This window comes from Chenopodium album, chromosome 9 (genome assembly GCF_948465745.1).
Source record: "Chenopodium album chromosome 9, dcCheAlbu1.1, whole genome shotgun sequence".
Lineage (NCBI taxonomy): Eukaryota > Viridiplantae > Streptophyta > Magnoliopsida > Caryophyllales > Amaranthaceae > Chenopodium > Chenopodium album.
Window position 1 is genome coordinate 41,470,334 of NC_137842.1, and position 21,399 is coordinate 41,491,732.

At 38.3% G+C, this 21,399-nt stretch overlaps 1 long non-coding RNA gene across 1 annotated transcript; it reads right to left on the reverse strand.

Annotated features, from left to right (window-relative positions):
* Positions 1 to 1,769: 1,769 nt before the first annotated feature.
* On the reverse strand, positions 1,770 to 4,191 carry LOC145559768 (uncharacterized). Its single transcript, XR_014092936.1, has 3 exons — positions 3,979 to 4,191; positions 2,566 to 3,843; positions 1,770 to 2,120 (listed from the first exon to the last, which is right to left on the reverse strand). It is a non-coding gene; the product is annotated as an uncharacterized LOC145559768 (long non-coding RNA).
* Positions 4,192 to 21,399: the final 17,208 nt, after the last annotated feature.

Genomic DNA, 21,399 nt, shown 5'->3' on the forward strand with positions numbered 1-21,399 from the left:
GTACTTATATTGATAAGGTTCTCACATGATTCAACATGTAGGAGGCCAAGAGAGGTCACCTACCTATGTCACATGGCATAACCCTAAGCAAGAAGCAGTGTCCACAGACACCTGATGAGTAGGAAAGGATGAATCAGATTCCATATGCTTCGCTAATTGGATCGATCATGTATGCAATGATATGTAATAGGCCAGATGTATCGTATGCCTTGAGTGCTACGAGATGATACCAATCAGACCAGGAGAGGCATATTGAACTGCGGCCAAGAATATCCTAGAGTACCAAATAAGGAATAAGAATTAGTTGTTGAAAGTTATACCGACGCAAGCTTCCAGATAGACAGAAACAATTTCAAATCGCAATCTAGATATGTGTTTTGTCTAAATGGAGGAGCGTTTAGTTAGAAGAGTGTCAAGCAGAGCACAACTGTAAATTCTACAACTGAAGCCAAATACTTGATAGTTGCAGGGACCAAGGAGATTGTTTGGATTCGTAAGGTCGTTGGTGAACTTGATGTTGTACCCTATATCAAGGGTCCAATAGCCCTCTATTGTGACAACAATGGAGCTATTTCTCAGGGTAGAGAGCCAAGGGAACACCAGAAGGTAAACATGTCAAGCGGCGATTTCACATGATTCAAAAATGGAAATCAGAGGGTGAAATCAGAATTTGTAAAGTTGGAACGGATGACAATGTTGCCTATCCACTTACTAAGCCTTTGCATCAAGTGAAGCACAACAAGCACATTGAGGCAATGGGAACCAGTCACGTTAGAGATTTGCTTTGATTTCCTTGTTTAGTGTTTTAGTTAACTTTTAAACATTTTAATGTAAGGCACTAAGAAAAACCATTCAAGTTTTTGGAGTAATTTAAATTTCATGTAATTTTATCACTCTATTTGCTATTTAATTGTGGTTTAGGATTAAATAATGAGTCCATTCGATTCAAATAATATTAAAAATAGGGTATCAAGACCGGTCTTGATAAGGAAACACCTATTAAGTGAACATTGAATATTATAATCGAAAATTATCCCTAATCGAGGTCATTTAAAATATGGACGATTAATGACCACTTGAGATTAGTGAGTAGTTTGATTTATAGCACTGTTTCTTGTGCTACAAGGAAATGATTGTCATAAATCATTTGCACGTGTATTGGTTAAGAACCATACTGGATCGACTTATAAGAATACTTTAAGAGATTTAAAAATCGTCAAAAGTATACTTCTCATTATGGCTACCAGAACCTATTTCCACGACCATGAGTCACTAGTGGAAAAAAGGCTATCTGTAACGGGCAAAAATAGCCTATCCGTAATGGGCAACGGCCGTTACGTATGCAACAATTATGGATAGGCAAATAGCCTATCTGTAATGGGCAACGGGCGTTACGTATGCAACCGTTACTGATAGGCAATGTTATTTGAAACAGGCAATGCCCGTTACAAATAAGTGGTTATTCGTAACGAGCAGGTGAAATGCCCGTTACAAATAACCACTTATTTGTAATGCACAAGTACAATGCCCGTTACGAATAACCACTTATTTGTAACGGACAAGTACAATGCCCGTTATGAATAACCTCTTATTTGTAACGGACATTTCACCTATTCGTTAAAAATAAGTAGTTATTTGAATGTCTAAAAAAGGCAAAATTTTAGGGGTATTTGTAACAGGCACACGAAAGGTGCCAGTTACAAATACCCATATTTTTTATCTATTCACACTATAATAACATATATCAAATCCAATTTTACAAATTATCAAACACCAAATCCAATTTTACATATTATCAAACATTAAATCCAATTTTACATCTCAATAGTATTATTAAAAAATAGTAAATAAAGAGAGGCTGCAACATCCAAACAAAAGCAGCATCCAAGAGGAGTAATCGCAGCTCCAACTACAGCAACAACCATAACCTATGTTACTTAGACATATCCCTTCAGTTTTTACTTAGACATATGGGCTGATGCTTAATTATCTGCTTATTGCTATTTGTTGTGTACTTGCGTCAACCCAAGTAGGTACTCAGCACTACTTACTCTTGTCTCTTTAAAATACATTTTCTCTCAACTTTACCTCGCCTTCCTTGCCTTTTCAATTTTCAGAACCTTTAGATACAAGAATGCAGTTAGTTTCTGATAATTAGAATGTATGTGCCAATATGCAAATCATAATTTTATAATTTCAAAATCTTAAAAAAAAAAAAAAGGAGAGAGAGAGAGATCCCAATCATATATAGGCATATAGCACCCCAAGAATTCAAAAGAGCAACAGGTGTAGAGAAAATAATGTCCGGTTTTTTATGAGGCCATCCCTACAAGAGAAATTCTCACATGTGAGAGGTAATCCCATTATAACCTTTTCCACAAACCAGGAAACCTCGGCTTAATATAGCACCCCATTTTCTCAAATAAAGACAACCACGACAGTGTGAGCCTAAAATCACCAAAGGAATCTCCATTTATTGAGATTCTAGCAACATATTAATTTTTTAAAATCATCAGACAACCAAAATACTGAAGAAAACCACACACAACTATACAAGAGTATTACCTGCTTCCCACATACTGCAGCTGCTCTAAGGAGGGGTTCACCATTGTCACCAAAGAGAGAGTTAGCCATGCGAACCACTTGCTCACAAAGCATAACTTGGATATTTCAGTGACCAAGAACATCCAAAATCTTCTATGAGACCCCTGTCTGATTTCTTTAAGATCCATGTTCTATCAATCAAATCCTTGCAAGTAATGTTAGAAAACTATCTTTGCATAAAATGAGAGTTTTTCCATCTTACCTACAAGTTCTGATGGTTTATCCTCTCTGTTTATTGTTTTAAGCACATCTCAATTCTTGGGTTGACTTTCAAAAGTTGTCAGTGCTGGTATCTTAGTATGCCAATATAATAAGATTCTTGGATGTGGATGTTTGAAAAATACAAGCCTGGATGTGTGGCGTGCATCCATTACATCAACGTGACCTAGCATACCTTGATGGCCTTATTTTCTAGTCAGATTTGCAGCCTATCGAAGAAAGTGGAGCTATACAGTTCATAATTTCAGTCAATATTTATTTCAAACAATGATTGGATTGTAGGCACTCGTTGCTCCCACATAAACCAAAAACCTAAAGAAAGGGCCACTGAGTTACTAAAAAGACTCGGTGTTTAATCTGCTACCATATGGATAACATGAACATTGTAAAAAAGCAATATAACTAGAACTAATATACTTACATGTTGACCATCAGTCAAATAGCAAAAAAGATGCTCAACAGAAACATCTTCAGAAAAAATGCTACAGGTTCAAGATATAGGTAGAATGAAAAACTATTTAAGAGATAATATTCTTAGGCATGTATCATTATTCTTGGACGGAGAGTATTATTTTCAATTCAATGGAATAACAAACACATAAAGTCAGATTTGATTGTATATCAATAATACAAGTGCTTTAGCACGACAGATACATACCCCAAAATGACAATATATCTCACCCATCAGCTTTAATTTCAATCAAAACATGTTTTAACTACTACCTAAGTCAAAGTAATTCAGTATACTACTTAATTCTCATTTCATCAACATAAATCTCACAATAACATAATCAATCAACCAATCCAAACTATCTAAAAGATTCAATTGTAGCACAAAAATATAATTAAGCCCAAAAACTTGAAAATTTGCAAGCTCATATAAGAACCAGAAATATAAATTGATAAAAAAAAATCGAGAAAAAGTAAAATTAAGTTTTTTTATGCTTCTACCTCCGAACCTTCTTCAATTGTTCTTGGCACTAGCGGCACGCATTTTGAACACAGATTCACGAGAAATACCTATAAAAAAAACTCGAAATCAATAAAGCCAACACTTATAAAGATCAAATTGTACCATTGTTAAAGCAAAACTTGAAGAACGCAAATCAATCGAAATAGATGGTAATGGAGGAGAGAGAAAGTGAGAATTATTACCCATTTTCTCTGATGAGAGGACAAATAAACAAGAATTTGTGCACTTTCCCCAGAAGAGGTTGCGAGGAAAGGGGGTAGTCAGAGAGGAAAGAAGAAACGGATCCCTCCAAATTACCTTAAAATTATCGAATTTCATAAATAGAATCGTTATTTATACCGTTGAAATATGCCTTGAATTTGGGTTTAGGAGCAGTGAGCTATAGCTCGAGAGGTAGCTCGGTAGTTTCGGAAGCATATGGAGTTGCGACGAAATTGGAGTTATAGCTCCTATGCGAGTGAGTAGAGCTGTTAATTCGGATAAACGGGTCGGGTTTGAGTCGGGTTAGTGTGAGTTGGGTCATCTCGGGTCGGGTTAATACGGGTTAATGTTATAACATATGCAGGTCGGGTTCGGGTTGGGTCATACTTGAGTTGGGTCGCGTCGGGTCATACATCTTATCGGGTTTAGGTCGGGTTAGTAAAAGGTCGGGTTACATTCGGGTTGGGTGAAAAATAGGTCGGGTTAAATTCGGGTCTTTACGGGTTTAAACGAGTTAGGGTTGTTCTCGCGTTCGAGTCGGGTTCGGTTCAAGTAAATTATTTACGGGTTATAATCAGTTCGGGTCATTCTCGGGTTCAAGTCGGGTTCGGTTCAAGTCAATAATTTGCGGGTTATAATCAAGTCGGGTCATTCTCAGGTTCGAGTTGGGTTCGGTTCAAGTCAATAATTTGCGGAAAACATGTTTCGTCCCTAAAAAGTAAAAACATGTTGTGAAACTAACCTCTTAAGATTCAAAGTGAAATATTGAAGAGGAATAGAGTTAGGATTCAATTTCCGTTCCAATACTAACGTGAGATAACGACCTATACATATTGATTCAATAACAAGTTGGGTTGAATTTGGGTCGGGTCAATGACAAGTCGGGTTGATTCGGGTCAGGTTTGTAACAGGTCAGGTTGAAATTCGAGTCGGGTTTGTAGCAGGTCGGGTTAGGAATAGGTCGGGTTAAATTCGGGTTGGGTTAGGAACAGGTTGGGTTGAATTCGGGTTTTGACGGGTTAAAACGGGTTTGGGTCAATTTCGGTTCAGGTCGGTTTGGTTCAGGTCAATAATTTACGAGTTACATTTGGGTCGGGTCGTCTCTAAGTCGGTTAATGTTCGGGTTCGGGTCTCAAATTATCGGGTCAACTCGGGTCTAGGGTTGGTTTCAGATCGGGTTAGGTCGGGTTCGGGTCACCATTTCTTTCGAGTTCAGACGGATCGGTTAATAAGTCGGGTTAGGGTCAGTATTTCGGGTCGGGTCAGCTTTTGACATCTCTACGAGTGAGCTATAGCTCACGAAGACAGATTGGTTCGACTAGGCCGAGCGATAGCTCGCTCGATGGTGAGCGAGAGCTCTCCGTTTGTGCACGGTGGAACCCGCACGATTTATTAGGGTTTTATGGGCTGTTTTTATGCACTAATCTATCTTATTTGGGGAAGCTATATATATTCCTAGTTAGGGTTTATTCATAGCTTAGTCTATTATTGATAATTGACATTATCAATCAGTAATCTGGAATTTCCTCAAGATCAATAAAGCTTTTCTCTCGCCTGCCCGTGGACGTAGACAACACATTGTTGGTGATCCACGTAAATCCGTGTGTGCTATTTATTTGTTTTTCATTCATTAATTTGTTCTTTCTCACATCTGTTACAACAATTGGTATCAAGAGCTTAGGTTCGATTTGAGTGGGAGAGATGTCTGGTATGAATATGAAAATTGATAAATTCACGGGGAGGAATAGTTTTAGTTTATCGCAGATCAAGATGCGGGCGTTGTTGAAACAACAAGGGTTATGTGCACCATTGGCAAAGAAGTCATCGGATGGCGCTAAGACACCATCGACAAAGAAGTCACCGGGTCCGGATACCGCTGAGATGACCATTCTGGAGGAGAAGGCACATTCAACGATCATGTTGTGTCTTGCAGACGATATCATTACCGAGGTTGCGAAGGAGGAAACTACATCAGGTCTGTGGTTGAAATTGGAGAGTTTGTACATGACAAAGTCTCTAACAAACAAGTTGCTATTGAAGCAACGTCTGTTCAGTCTGCGAATGAATGAAGGTACACCTCTTAGAGATCACCTAGATCAATTAAATACAATTTTGCTAGATTTGCGTAATATTGATGTTAAGGTTGATGATGAGGATGTTGCTTTAATTCTGTTAGTTTCCTTACCTTTGTCGTATGAGAATTTTGTGCAATCTTTTATTGTTGGTAAAGATACTGTGTCCCTAGAAGAGGTTAGATCATCTCTTCATACTAGGGAATTACACCATAAGGCATCTGGTAGTACAGGTACAAACAATCAAGCCTCTGGATTAATGGCCGGTGGTGGAAAAGGACATGGAAATTTCGGGAGGAAGAAGGCTAAGAAACCCGGAAATTCCAAACGGGGTCCTAAGCAAACTGATGTCTGTAATTACTATAAAGAGAAGGGGCATTGGAAGAGAGAATGTCCTAAGAAGAAACAGCAGGATAAATATGTATATGCTGCTTTAGCATAAGAGGATTCGAATTCTGAGTATGACATTGCTTTAGTTGCGGGTGAACATACATATCACAATGATGTGTGGGTTCTTGATTGCATCGTATCATATATGTCCACGTAGGGAGTGGTTTACTACCTATGAGCAGGTAGATGGAGGAAATATTTCAATGGCTAATAGTACAGTGTGCAAGGCAATTGGGATTGGCTCTACAAGATCCGGACACATGATGGTACATTTCACATATTGAACGATGTCAGACATGTTCCACAAATGACTAAGAATTTGATTTCACTTAGTGCACTAGACAATAAGGGTTTCAGTTTCAGGAGTAAAGGTGGAGTTCTGAATGTCTGCAAGGGTTCTAATGTGATTCTAAAGGGTGTCAAGCGTGGTACTTTGTATTTCCTATAGGGCTCCACTTTATCAGGTTCAGTTGTTGTTGCTTCATCTGAGGTTCAGAAGGATGATATGACCAAGTTATGGCACATAAGGCTTGGGCATATGAGTGAGAGAGGAATGCAAATCCTCTCCAAGGCTGATCTTCTAGGTGGCCACAAGGTTACAAACCTTGATTTCTGTGAGCATTGTGTCTTTGGGAAACTACATCGCATTAAGTTCCCCAAAGGCATTCATAGAACTAAAGGTACTCTTGATTATACCTACTCCGATTGTTGGGGTCCTTCACGTGTTGAGTCATTGGGAGGTCACAGGTATTTTGTATCATTCATTGATGATTTTTCAAGGATGACTTGGGTGATCATAATGAGGTTTAAAAGTGAAGCTTTCAAGAATTTCAAGTAGTGGAAGGCGTTTGTGGAGAATCAAACTGGGAAGAAGATCAAGAAGCTACGAACTGATAATGGTCTAGAATTTTGTTAGTTTAAGTTCGATGAGTTCTGCAAGAATGAGGGGATCGCTAGGCATCGTACCGTCAGAGATACACCACAGCAAAATGGTGTAGCAGAACGAATGAATCAGACACTTTTGGAGAGAGTTCGGTGCATGCTCTCTAATGCTGGATTGACCAGAAAGTTTTGGGCAGAAGTCGTTAGTACGGCATGTTATTTGATCAACTGTGGACCGCACTCTGGAATTAACCTCAAAACACCATATGAGGTGTGGTCTGGTAAGCCTGCAGATTACTAAAAAATGAGAGCTTTTGGTTGCAATGTTTATTATCATGTTAATGAGGGTAAATTAGAGCCAAGGGCTAAAAAGGGAGTATTTGTAGGGTATGGCGATGGGGTTAAAGGTTATAGGATTTGGTCTCCATCGGAAAGTAGAGTTATACTTAGTAGAAATGTAGTCTTTGATGAAAATTCTATGTTTAACTCTAATGTTCAGTCTATAGTTGTATAAGATAGTGGTAGTGTTGACAAACAGGTGGAGCAGCAAGTCACTCATGATGAGAGTGATCAGGTACAAGAAAAAGATGTTCAACACAAAAATACTGAAGCACCAGAATCATCAACGCCAAAATTGAACAAGCCTAGTCTAGCACTGGAACGTTCTAAAAGGGCGAATTTTGGAAAACCTCCTAACAGATTTGGTTTTGAAGATATGGTGGTTTATGCACTACAGGTTGCCGAAGAGGTGGATGTATATGAGCCATCTACCTATAAGGAAGCAGTTACATGTACATAATCTACCCATTGGCTTGCTGCAATGGGAGATGAGATGGTGTCACTTCATAATAATAAGACTTGGGATCTTATTCCTAGGTCTTCAGGGAGAAAAGTTGTTACTTGTAAATGGATTTTCAAGAAAAAGGAGGGGATGACACCTGCGGAGGGGATCAAGTATAAGGCTTGAGTAGTTGCAAGAGGGTTCACACAAAAAGAGGGGATAGACTACAATGAGATATTCTCACCTGTGGTCAGACACATTTCCATCAAGGTGCTACTAGCAATAGTTGCACATCAGGATTTGGAGCTTGAGCAACTAGATGTGAAAACAACTTTTCTACATGGAGAGTTGGAAGAGGATATATACATGACCCAACCGGATAGTTTCCAAGTTCCAGAAAAAGAAGACCATGTGTGCAAGTCGAAGAAGTCCTTGTATGGGCTAAAGCAGTCTCCTAGGCAATGGTAAAAGAGGTTTGATAGCTACGTGATGGAGCTAGGCTACAACACGAATCCGTATGATTGTTGTGTATACCATAACAAGTTGACAGATGGGTCTTACATCTACTTAGTTCTATATGTAGATGATATGTTGATAGCAACGAAGAACAAGTCTGATATTCAGGAATTGAAGGGTCTTCTCAGTGCCGAGTTTGAAATGAAGGATTTGGGTGCGGCTCGAAAAATATTGGGCAAGAAGATTTATAGGGATAGGGCTCAAAAGAAACTTTTCTTATCGCAGAAAGGCTACATTGAGAAGATATTGTCGAAGTTTGGCATGTCAACAGCGAAGCCTATAGATACTCCAAGCGCGGCCAATTATCACTTGTCGGTTGCTTTTGCACCAAAGTCTGCTGAGGAGAAGGAGTACATGTCTCATGTTCCCTATGCTAGTGTAGTAGGGAGTTTGATGTATGATATGGTTTGCACTAGGCTAGATCTTGCACAAGCAGTCAGTGTTGTTAGTAGGTTCATGATTAATCCTAGTAAGGAGCATTGGTGTAGACACCTATTTGTGTCTCCCCAAAACCAAATCCGGTGATGAGTACCTTTCGCGTCGAATCATAATCGAATGAAACGAAAGTGTGGAAAGTCTAGTGTTGCGGAAAGTTTTTATTTCTTTTCTTTTCTCCCTGTTTTTGAAAAATTTATTTTAAGAAAACAGCCAATCCAGTTTGGTTGGTCCATGATATGGGTCCAATAGTAGTGTAGTTGGATGGGGCTTGCAAAGACCTTTCCAACGATATATTATAAGCCCAATTCCGATGAATAATGAGGAAGTTATGGCCAAAATACTAAACTGGGCCCAAACCGGATTTTACCTACGACCCAATGATCATGAGGAGGGTCCAAAGGTTTAATCCTATTCCTAAACTAATTAGGATTGATTAGAATCTTTTATAAGTTTCTAGAATATCTTAATTATCCTTTTTTGAAAAGATAAGATTAAGGAATTTGATTTAAATATAAACTTTCCTTTTTTATAAAACTTTCCTTTTTTAAAGTCCGAATTCTATTCGGATTTAAACATGTTCAAAGACAGTCAGATATTATTTTTGTGCCTCATATTTTTTATCCAAATTTTATATGGTTGGATAGATCTTGAAATTATCTTTCCAATGATATATTATAATAATAATTCCGAGCTATAACGGAAAAGATATGAATAAGATATCAAACTTTATCCAAAACTGACACCGTCTCACTATTTCGTTCATATCTTTTATTCTACAAAATATTTTAATCTTATTTCAATTGGGTTGTAAAGTAGACTTTAATATCTTTCCAACGACATATTATATGCTTTATTTGGACTTCTGGATCAAAAGATATGATAAAAACAAAATCCGCAAAAACTGCTGTCTACGAGTTTTATTTCGATTCGAATTTGGATTCTTTTCTTAATTCTTCGACCCTCTTTTTTCCTATAAATAGAGGTCATATCTCCCCTTTTTCAATCAACAACTCTCTCATCAAGATTTTTTTGATTATTCTCTCTCTTTTCTAAACGACAGTGTTTCCAAATATGGATTGTCGGCGCATTCTTATTAAACGACAAAGTTTTCCAAAAATTGGATTGTCATCCCCAACTGACAATATTTCCAAAAATTGATTTTCGTGCATCTTCTTCAATGACAATTTTTCCAAGATTGGATTGTCATCTCTGGCAAAGTTTCCAAGCGTGGATTGTCGTGCTCCTTCTTTGTTTGGCAATTTTTTCCAAGTTCGAATTGTCATCGCTGGCAAGTTTTCCGAGATTGGATCGTCATACACCCAGTTCCCTATAGCAAAATTTCCCAAAGGATTGTTGTAGGTTTCTATTCATCATAAATATCGGCAAAAGTTCCTCAACGTGGATTGTCATTCATTTCAGTAAGTGGCAAATTTTCCCGAAGTGGATTGTCGGTCGACTCTTTTTTACAAATGTTCCAAGACGCGGATCGTCAATAGTGGCAATATTTTCCCAAAAGGATTGTCGCACAGCGTTGGCAAATTTCCAAGGTGGATTGCTTTCAAGAGTTATATTCCAAGATGTGGATTGTCGATCGTAGCAAAGTTCTTATGAAAGATTGTTACGAAGCATTGGCAACTTTTCCAAAAATTGGATTTTGGCAAATTTTCTGAGATACGGATTGTCGCTTCATCGTGGCAACATTTCCAAGGATGGATTGTTACGTGGCATTGACGACTTTCCCTAAATCGGATTGTCATACATCATACAAGAGGATTGTCATCACAGCAAAAGCACCGACATACTGGTTCACAAGCAGCAAAGCGCCGACGTACTGGCATAGCATCATTAAGGATTAAAAAGCAGTGATCTTTACGAAGACTATCACAGCGGGCAAAAGAAGCTCTTTGTTCAGAGACGAGTGAACATCGAAACAGCAAGGTGGCGTTCCCTAGATTGTGGAGAGTTGTCACAAACAACTGAGGATTGTTTCAAGAGAAGCAATCTTCGATAGTAATCCCTTGGATGTGGAATATTATCAAAGCGGAGAGGATAGTTTCAGGCGAAGCAATCTTCTAATTTGGAAGCAGTTACAGGCGTAGCAGTTTTCAAGCGGGATGGCATTCTCTAGCTTGCAGGAGGTCATCAAAGCAAATCGGTTACTTTCAGAGACGTGTGCTCGACGGTGCAAGATACGCGTTTCTTAACTCTTCTATCTGTTTAACTAATTGTAGACACCTAAAAATGTCTCCCCAAAACCAAGCCCGATGATAAATAACCTTTCATTGCCGCTATTGGTCGGGTTTAATATTTAATCCCGAGAGTGCTTAAAAAATCGTATTTTATTAAATTCATATTTTTGAAAGGTCCATGGATCAGTCTTGGTGTTTGATAAAAGCATAGTTTTAATTTTAGCCCGAACTTGTTAATTAACTTTAAGCCCAAACCTTTTTATTTTATTATTTTATTATTTATTATTTTTGGCCCAAATATTTTATTTATTTTTATTTATTATTTTCTTATTTTAGCCCGAATAATAAAAGTCAGAAAAAAGCCCGAAATTATCAATCGGCACTTAGAAAGTCGAAGGAAATTAGGGTTAAAAATGAATTTAGACGGAAAAATGGACTGGAACTGACCGTGTCACGGTCAAGCTTGACCGTGTCACGGGAACTCTTCCCGTCTGACGGTGGGACTTCCCGTGACACGGGAGGTATGCCGTGACACGGGAAGTTCCGTGTCCTTTTCGCGTAAACCCTTAACGCGTTTTCCGTTCCGTTTTCTAAAAATTTCCCGCGACACTCTAAAACTGACCGTGTCACGGGAACTTGTACCGTCTGACGGTACAGTCTAACCGTGTCACGGTACAGTCTGACCGTGTCACGGGATGCATTTTTAGGGTTTTTATCATTTTAGGGTTCCGTGTGCTCCCTCAGCACATTTCCCTATAAATATCCCCTCATTTCTGATGAACGGGGAGGAGAATTCTATTATTCTTATTTTTCTCTCTTCTATGCTCTTAACCTAAACACTAGCCTACCCTTTTCACTTCAAAATTCCTTCTTCAAGCACTCAAAGGAGTCCATATTTTACTCGAGGTTCTATCCTTAAACCAAGGCGTGAAAGGTAGAATCGTTTGAGGGTTTGGCCCCAAATTAACCTTGTTTTTATTTAATTTAATTTAATTGTTGTTTTATTATTTTCTTGAAGTTACTAACTCGTTTATTATTTTGTAGTTGCAAGCAAACAGATTCAAAGTAAGAGTTATGCTCTTTTTATTATTATTTTTCTAACGATTTTTCTGTTGTTAGAATTATGATTAAATTGGTTCTTTTTATGTTTATGTTGATTTTATTATATTTATGATCACTGTATTGCATGTTTAAAGGGAATATGTAATTGAAAATCACGCCTAATAAGATAATTTGGACAACCGGTTTAGGTTCCTTTTTAATCTTGTTATTTAATCAAGTGATCACAAATATTTAGAATTATATGTTGCATTAATTTTGAACCAATTTAGCTTAATAATAGTTTGGATCAAATTGAATATTTTGTTTGTATGCCTTTGAGATCGCAGGAATCACTTTTCACTATAAGAATCGAGTAGAGGCCAATACGGGCGAATGTGACTCCATGATTCACTTCGTACCATCATCCCCGATCCTCCTTTCGTGGTTCCGAACCATATGGAGTTAATAATCTCATGGATTATGAATGGGGTGTAACCTTCACGGGTCAATCGTTGTTGCCTATCGTTGTCCCTTTATCGTGGTTGCCTTTTATGATCCGTGAACGGTTTACAAGTTCCTAAAAAAACTTGTTGGCGGCTCCCTACTTTATTTGTCCCTAATCGTTGTCCCTAATCGTAATGTCAATTCCCACTTCCTATGAGTGCCAAGCATATTCACAACATGCTTTTAGCGTAGGCGCACTTCGAACGACGCCTACATTTTGGCGACTCCACTGGGGAGGATTCTTAATTATTTATCGATTTGAGTGATTGGTATTTAATTAAGATGAGTGGATGAGACTTGAAAGATTCTTGAAAAAATATTCCTGTGATTAATTTGGCATTTTTGCATCTACATAGACGTTTTAACGTCGCATTCAGGTCTGTACCGTAGGAAAAATTGGATAACTTGGTTGCGCGCAAAAGCAAACAGGGCACCAGTCAGATTTTCTGACTGCCGTGTCACGGCAAATTCTGACGGCACATTCAACGATCATGTTGTGTCTTGCAGACGATATCATTACCGAGGTTGCGAAGGAGGAAACTACATCAGGTCTGTGGTTGAAATTGGAGAGTTTGTACATGACAAAGTCTCTAACAAACAAGTTGCTATTGAAGCAACGTCTGTTCAGTCTGCGAATGAATGAAGGTACACCTCTTAGAGATCACCTAGATCAATTAAATACAATTTTGCTAGATTTGCGTAATATTGATGTTAAGGTTGATGATGAGGATGTTGCTTTAATTCTGTTAGTTTCCTTACCTTTGTCGTATGAGAATTTTGTGCAATCTTTTATTGTTGGTAAAGATACTGTGTCCCTAGAAGAGGTTAGATCATCTCTTCATACTAGGGAATTACACCATAAGGCATCTGGTAGTACAGGTACAAACAATCAAGCCTCTGGATTAATGGCCGGTGGTGGAAAAGGACATGGAAATTTCGGGAGGAAGAAGGCTAAGAAACCCGGAAATTCCAAACGGGGTCCTAAGCAAACTGATGTCTGTAATTACTATAAAGAGAAGGGGCATTGGAAGAGAGAATGTCCTAAGAAGAAACAGCAGGATAAATATGTATATGCTGCTTTAGCATAAGAGGATTCGAATTCTGAGTATGACATTGCTTTAGTTGCGGGTGAACATACATATCACAATGATGTGTGGGTTCTTGATTGCATCGTATCATATATGTCCACGTAGGGAGTGGTTTACTACCTATGAGCAGGTAGATGGAGGAAATATTTCAATGGCTAATAGTACAGTGTGCAAGGCAATTGGGATTGGCTCTACAAGATCCGGACACATGATGGTACATTTCACATATTGAACGATGTCAGACATGTTCCACAAATGACTAAGAATTTGATTTCACTTAGTGCACTAGACAATAAGGGTTTCAGTTTCAGGAGTAAAGGTGGAGTTCTGAATGTCTGCAAGGGTTCTAATGTGATTCTAAAGGGTGTCAAGCGTGGTACTTTGTATTTCCTATAGGGCTCCACTTTATCAGGTTCAGTTGTTGTTGCTTCATCTGAGGTTCAGAAGGATGATATGACCAAGTTATGGCACATAAGGCTTGGGCATATGAGTGAGAGAGGAATGCAAATCCTCTCCAAGGCTGATCTTCTAGGTGGCCACAAGGTTACAAACCTTGATTTCTGTGAGCATTGTGTCTTTGGGAAACTACATCGCATTAAGTTCCCCAAAGGCATTCATAGAACTAAAGGTACTCTTGATTATACCTACTCCGATTGTTGGGGTCCTTCACGTGTTGAGTCATTGGGAGGTCACAGGTATTTTGTATCATTCATTGATGATTTTTCAAGGATGACTTGGGTGATCATAATGAGGTTTAAAAGTGAAGCTTTCAAGAATTTCAAGTAGTGGAAGGCGTTTGTGGAGAATCAAACTGGGAAGAAGATCAAGAAGCTACGAACTGATAATGGTCTAGAATTTTGTTAGTTTAAGTTCGATGAGTTCTGCAAGAATGAGGGGATCGCTAGGCATCGTACCGTCAGAGATACACCACAGCAAAATGGTGTAGCAGAACGAATGAATCAGACACTTTTGGAGAGAGTTCGGTGCATGCTCTCTAATGCTGGATTGACCAGAAAGTTTTGGGCAGAAGTCGTTAGTACGGCATGTTATTTGATCAACCGTGGACCGCACTCTGGAATTAACCTCAAAACACCATATGAGGTGTGGTCTGGTAAGCCTGCAGATTACTAAAAAATGAGAGCTTTTGGTTGCAATGTTTATTATCATGTTAATGAGGGTAAATTAGAGCCAAGGGCTAAAAAGGGAGTATTTGTAGGGTATGGCGATGGGGTTAAAGGTTATAGGATTTGGTCTCCATCGGAAAGTAGAGTTATACTTAGTAGAAATGTAGTCTTTGATGAAAATTCTATGTTTAACTCTAATGTTCAGTCTATAGTTGTATAAGATAGTGGTAGTGTTGACAAACAGGTGGAGCAGCAAGTCACTCATGATGAGAGTGATCAGGTACAAGAAAAAGATGTTCAACACAAAAATACTGAAGCACCAGAATCATCAACGCCAAAATTGAACAAGCCTAGTCTAGCACTGGAACGTTCTAAAAGGGCGAATTTTGGAAAACCTCCTAACAGATTTGGTTTTGAAGATATGGTGGTTTATGCACTACAGGTTGCCGAAGAGGTGGATGTATATGAGCCATCTACCTATAAGGAAGCAGTTACATGTACATAATCTACCCATTGGCTTGCTGCAATGGGAGATGAGATGGTGTCACTTCATAATAATAAGACTTGGGATCTTATTCCTAGGTCTTCAGGGAGAAAAGTTGTTACTTGTAAATGGATTTTCAAGAAAAAGGAGGGGATGACACCTGCGGAGGGGATCAAGTATAAGGCTTGAGTAGTTGCAAGAGGGTTCACACAAAAAGAGGGGATAGACTACAATGAGATATTCTCACCTGTGGTCAGACACATTTCCATCAAGGTGCTACTAGCAATAGTTGCACATCAGGATTTGGAGCTTGAGCAACTAGATGTGAAAACAACTTTTCTACATGGAGAGTTGGAAGAGGATATATACATGACCCAACCGGATAGTTTCCAAGTTCCAGAAAAAGAAGACCATGTGTGCAAGTCGAAGAAGTCCTTGTATGGGCTAAAGCAGTCTCCTAGGCAATGGTAAAAGAGGTTTGATAGCTACGTGATGGAGCTAGGCTACAACACGAATCCGTATGATTGTTGTGTATACCATAACAAGTTGACAGATGGGTCTTACATCTACTTAGTTCTATATGTAGATGATATGTTGATAGCAACGAAGAACAAGTCTGATATTCAGGAATTGAAGGGTCTTCTCAGTGCCGAGTTTGAAATGAAGGATTTGGGTGCGGCTCGAAAAATATTGGGCAAGAAGATTTATAGGGATAGGGCTCAAAAGAAACTTTTCTTATCGCAGAAAGGCTACATTGAGAAGATATTGTCGAAGTTTGGCATGTCAACAGCGAAGCCTATAGATACTCCAAGCGCGGCCAATTATCACTTGTCGGTTGCTTTTGCACCAAAGTCTGCTGAGGAGAAGGAGTACATGTCTCATGTTCCCTATGCTAGTGTAGTAGGGAGTTTGATGTATGATATGGTTTGCACTAGGCTAGATCTTGCACAAGCAGTCAGTGTTGTTAGTAGGTTCATGATTAATCCTAGTAAGGAGCATTGGTGTAGACACCTATTTGTGTCTCCCCAAAACCAAATCCGGTGATGAGTACCTTTCGCGTTGAATCATAATCGAATGAAACGAAAGTGTGGAAAGTCTAGTGTTGCGGAAAGTTTTTATTTCTTTTCTTTTCTCCCTGTTTTTGAAAAATTTATTTTAAGAAAACAGCCAATCCAGTTTGGTTGGTCCATGATATGGGTCCAATAGTAGTGTAGTTGGATGGGGCTTGCAAAGACCTTTCCAACGATATATTATAAGCCCAATTCCGATGAATAATGAGGAAGTTATGGCCAAAATACTAAACTGGGCCCAAACCGGATTTTACCTACGACCCAATGATCATGAGGAGGGTCCAAAGGTTTAATCCTATTCCTAAACTAATTAGGATTGATTAGAATCTTTTATAAGTTTCTAGAATATCTTAATTATCCTTTTTTGAAAAGATAAGATTAAGGAATTTGATTTAAATATAAACTTTCCTTTTTTATAAAACTTTCCTTTTTTAAAGTCCGAATTCTATTCGGATTTAAACATGTTCAAAGACAGTCAGATATTATTTTTGTGCCTCATATTTTTTATCCAAATTTTATATGGTTGGATAGATCTTGAAATTATCTTTCCAATGATATATTATAATAATAATTCCGAGCTATAACGGAAAAGATATGAATAAGATATCAAACTTTATCCAAAACTGACACCGTCTCACTATTTCGTTCATATCTTTTATTCTACAAAATATTTTAATCTTATTTCAATTGGGTTGTAAAGTAGACTTTAATATCTTTCCAACGACATATTATATGCTTTATTTGGACTTCTGGATCAAAAGATATGATAAAAACAAAATCCGCAAAAACTGCTGTCTACGAGTTTTATTTCGATTCGAATTTGGATTCTTTTCTTAATTCTTCGACCCTCTTTTTTCCTATAAATAGAGGTCATATCTCCCCTTTTTCAATCAACAACTCTCTCATCAAGATTTTTTTGATTATTCTCTCTCTTTTCTAAACGACAGTGTTTCCAAATATGGATTGTCGGCGCATTCTTATTAAACGACAAAGTTTTCCAAAAATTGGATTGTCATCCCCAACTGACAATATTTCCAAAAATTGATTTTCGTGCATCTTCTTCAATGACAATTTTTCCAAGATTGGATTGTCATCTCTGGCAAAGTTTCCAAGCGTGGATTGTCGTGCTCCTTCTTTGTTTGGCAATTTTTTCCAAGTTCGAATTGTCATCGCTGGCAAGTTTTCCGAGATTGGATCGTCATACACCCAGTTCCCTATAGCAAAATTTCCCAAAGGATTGTTGTAGGTTTCTATTCATCATAAATATCGGCAAAAGTTCCTCAACGTGGATTGTCATTCATTTCAGTAAGTGGCAAATTTTCCCGAAGTGGATTGTCGGTCGACTCTTTTTTACAAATGTTCCAAGACGCGGATCGTCAATAGTGGCAATATTTTCCCAAAAGGATTGTCGCACAGCGTTGGCAAATTTCCAAGGTGGATTGCTTTCAAGAGTTATATTCCAAGATGTGGATTGTCGATCGTAGCAAAGTTCTTATGAAAGATTGTTACGAAGCATTGGCAACTTTTCCAAAAATTGGATTTTGGCAAATTTTCTGAGATACGGATTGTCGCTTCATCGTGGCAACATTTCCAAGGATGGATTGTTACGTGGCATTGACGACTTTCCCTAAATCGGATTGTCATACATCATACAAGAGGATTGTCATCACAGCAAAAGCACCGACATACTGGTTCACAAGCAGCAAAGCGCCGACGTACTGGCATAGCATCATTAAGGATTAAAAAGCAGTGATCTTTACGAAGACTATCACAGCGGGCAAAAGAAGCTCTTTGTTCAGAGACGAGTGAACATCGAAACAGCAAGGTGGCGTTCCCTAGATTGTGGAGAGTTGTCACAAACAACTGAGGATTGTTTCAAGAGAAGCAATCTTCGATAGTAATCCCTTGGATGTGGAATATTATCAAAGCGGAGAGGATAGTTTCAGGCGAAGCAATCTTCTAATTTGGAAGCAGTTACAGGCGTAGCAGTTTTCAAGCGGGATGGCATTCTCTAGCTTGCAGGAGGTCATCAAAGCAAATCGGTTACTTTCAGAGACGTGTGCTCGACGGTGCAAGATACGCGTTTCTTAACTCTTCTATCTGTTTAACTAATTGTAGACACCTAAAAATGTCTCCCCAAAACCAAGCCCGATGATAAATAACCTTTCATTGCCGCTATTGGTCGGGTTTAATATTTAATCCCGAGAGTGCTTAAAAAATCGTATTTTATTAAATTCATATTTTTGAAAGGTCCATGGATCAGTCTTGGTGTTTGATAAAAGCATAGTTTTAATTTTAGCCCGAACTTGTTAATTAACTTTAAGCCCAAACCTTTTTATTTTATTATTTTATTATTTATTATTTTTGGCCCAAATATTTTATTTATTTTTATTTATTATTTTCTTATTTTAGCCCGAATAATAAAAGTCAGAAAAAAGCCCGAAATTATCAATCGGCACTTAGAAAGTCGAAGGAAATTAGGGTTAAAAATGAATTTAGACGGAAAAATGGACTGGAACTGACCGTGTCACGGTCAAGCTTGACCGTGTCACGGGAACTCTTCCCGTCTGACGGTGGGACTTCCCGTGACACGGGAGGTATGCCGTGACACGGGAAGTTCCGTGTCCTTTTCGCGTAAACCCTTAACGCGTTTTCCGTTCCGTTTTCTAAAAATTTCCCGCGACACTCTAAAACTGACCGTGTCACGGGAACTTGTACCGTCTGACGGTACAGTCTAACCGTGTCACGGTACAGTCTGACCGTGTCACGGGATGCATTTTTAGGGTTTTTATCATTTTAGGGTTCCGTGTGCTCCCTCAGCACATTTCCCTATAAATATCCCCTCATTTCTGATGAACGGGGAGGAGAATTCTATTATTCTTATTTTTCTCTCTTCTATGCTCTTAACCTAAACACTAGCCTACCCTTTTCACTTCAAAATTCCTTCTTCAAGCACTCAAAGGAGTCCATATTTTACTCGAGGTTCTATCCTTAAACCAAGGCGTGAAAGGTAGAATCGTTTGAGGGTTTGGCCCCAAATTAACCTTGTTTTTATTTAATTTAATTTAATTGTTGTTTTATTATTTTCTTGAAGTTACTAACTCGTTTATTATTTTGTAGTTGCAAGCAAACAGATTCAAAGTAAGAGTTATGCTCTTTTTATTATTATTTTTCTAACGATTTTTCTGTTGTTAGAATTATGATTAAATTGGTTCTTTTTATGTTTATGTTGATTTTATTATATTTATGATCACTGTATTGCATGTTTAAAGGGAATATGTAATTGAAAATCACGCCTAATAAGATAATTTGGACAACCGGTTTAGGTTCCTTTTTAATCTTGTTATTTAATCAAGTGATCACAAATATTTAGAATTATATGTTGCATTAATTTTGAACCAATTTAGCTTAATAATAGTTTGGATCAAATTGAATATTTTGTTTGTATGCCTTTGAGATCGCAGGAATCACTTTTCACTATAAGAATCGAGTAGAGGCCAATACGGGCGAATGTGACTCCATGATTCACTTCGTACCATCATCCCCGATCCTCCTTTCGTGGTTCCGAACCATATGGAGTTAATAATATCATGGATTATGAATGGGGTGTAACCTTCACGGGTCAATCGTTGTTGCCTATCGTTGTCCCTTTATCGTGGTTGCCTTTTATGATCCGTGAACGGTTTACAAGTTCCTAAAAAAACTTGTTGGCGGCTCCCTACTTTATTTGTCCCTAATCGTTGTCCCTAATCGTAATGTCAATTCCCACTTCCTATGAGTGCCAAGCATATTCACAACATGCTTTTAGCGTAGGCGCACTTCGAACGACGCCTACATTTTGGCGACTCCACTGGGGAGGATTCTTAATTATTTATCGATTTGAGTGATTGGTATTTAATTAAGATGAGTGGATGAGACTTGAAAGATTCTTGAAAAAATATTCCTGTGATTAATTTGGCATTTTTGCATCTACATAGACGTTTTAACGTCGCATTCAGGTCTGTACCGTAGGAAAAATTGGATAACTTGGTTGCGCGCAAAAGCAAACAGGGCACCAGTCAGATTTTCTGACTGCCGTGTCACGGCAAATTCTGACGGCACATTCAACGATCATGTTGTGTCTTGCAGACGATATCATTACCGAGGTTGCGAAGGAGGAAACTACATCAGGTCTGTGGTTGAAATTGGAGAGTTTGTACATGACAAAGTCTCTAACAAACAAGTTGCTATTGAAGCAACGTCTGTTCAGTCTGCGAATGAATGAAGGTACACCTCTTAGAGATCACCTAGATCAATTAAATACAATTTTGCTAGATTTGCGTAATATTGATGTTAAGGTTGATGATGAGGATGTTGCTTTAATTCTGTTAGTTTCCTTACCTTTGTCGTATGAGAATTTTGTGCAATCTTTTATTGTTGGTAAAGATACTGTGTCCCTAGAAGAGGTTAGATCATCTCTTCATACTAGGGAATTACACCATAAGGCATCTGGTAGTACAGGTACAAACAATCAAGCCTCTGGATTAATGGCCGGTGGTGGAAAAGGACATGGAAATTTCGGGAGGAAGAAGGCTAAGAAACCCGGAAATTCCAAACGGGGTCCTAAGCAAACTGATGTCTGTAATTACTATAAAGAGAAGGGGCATTGGAAGAGAGAATGTCCTAAGAAGAAACAGCAGGATAAATCTGTATATGCTGCTTTAGCATAAGAGGATTCGAATTCTGAGTATGACATTGCTTTAGTTGCGGGTGAACATACATATCACAATGATGTGTGGGTTCTTGATTGCATCGTATCATATATGTCCACGTAGGGAGTGGTT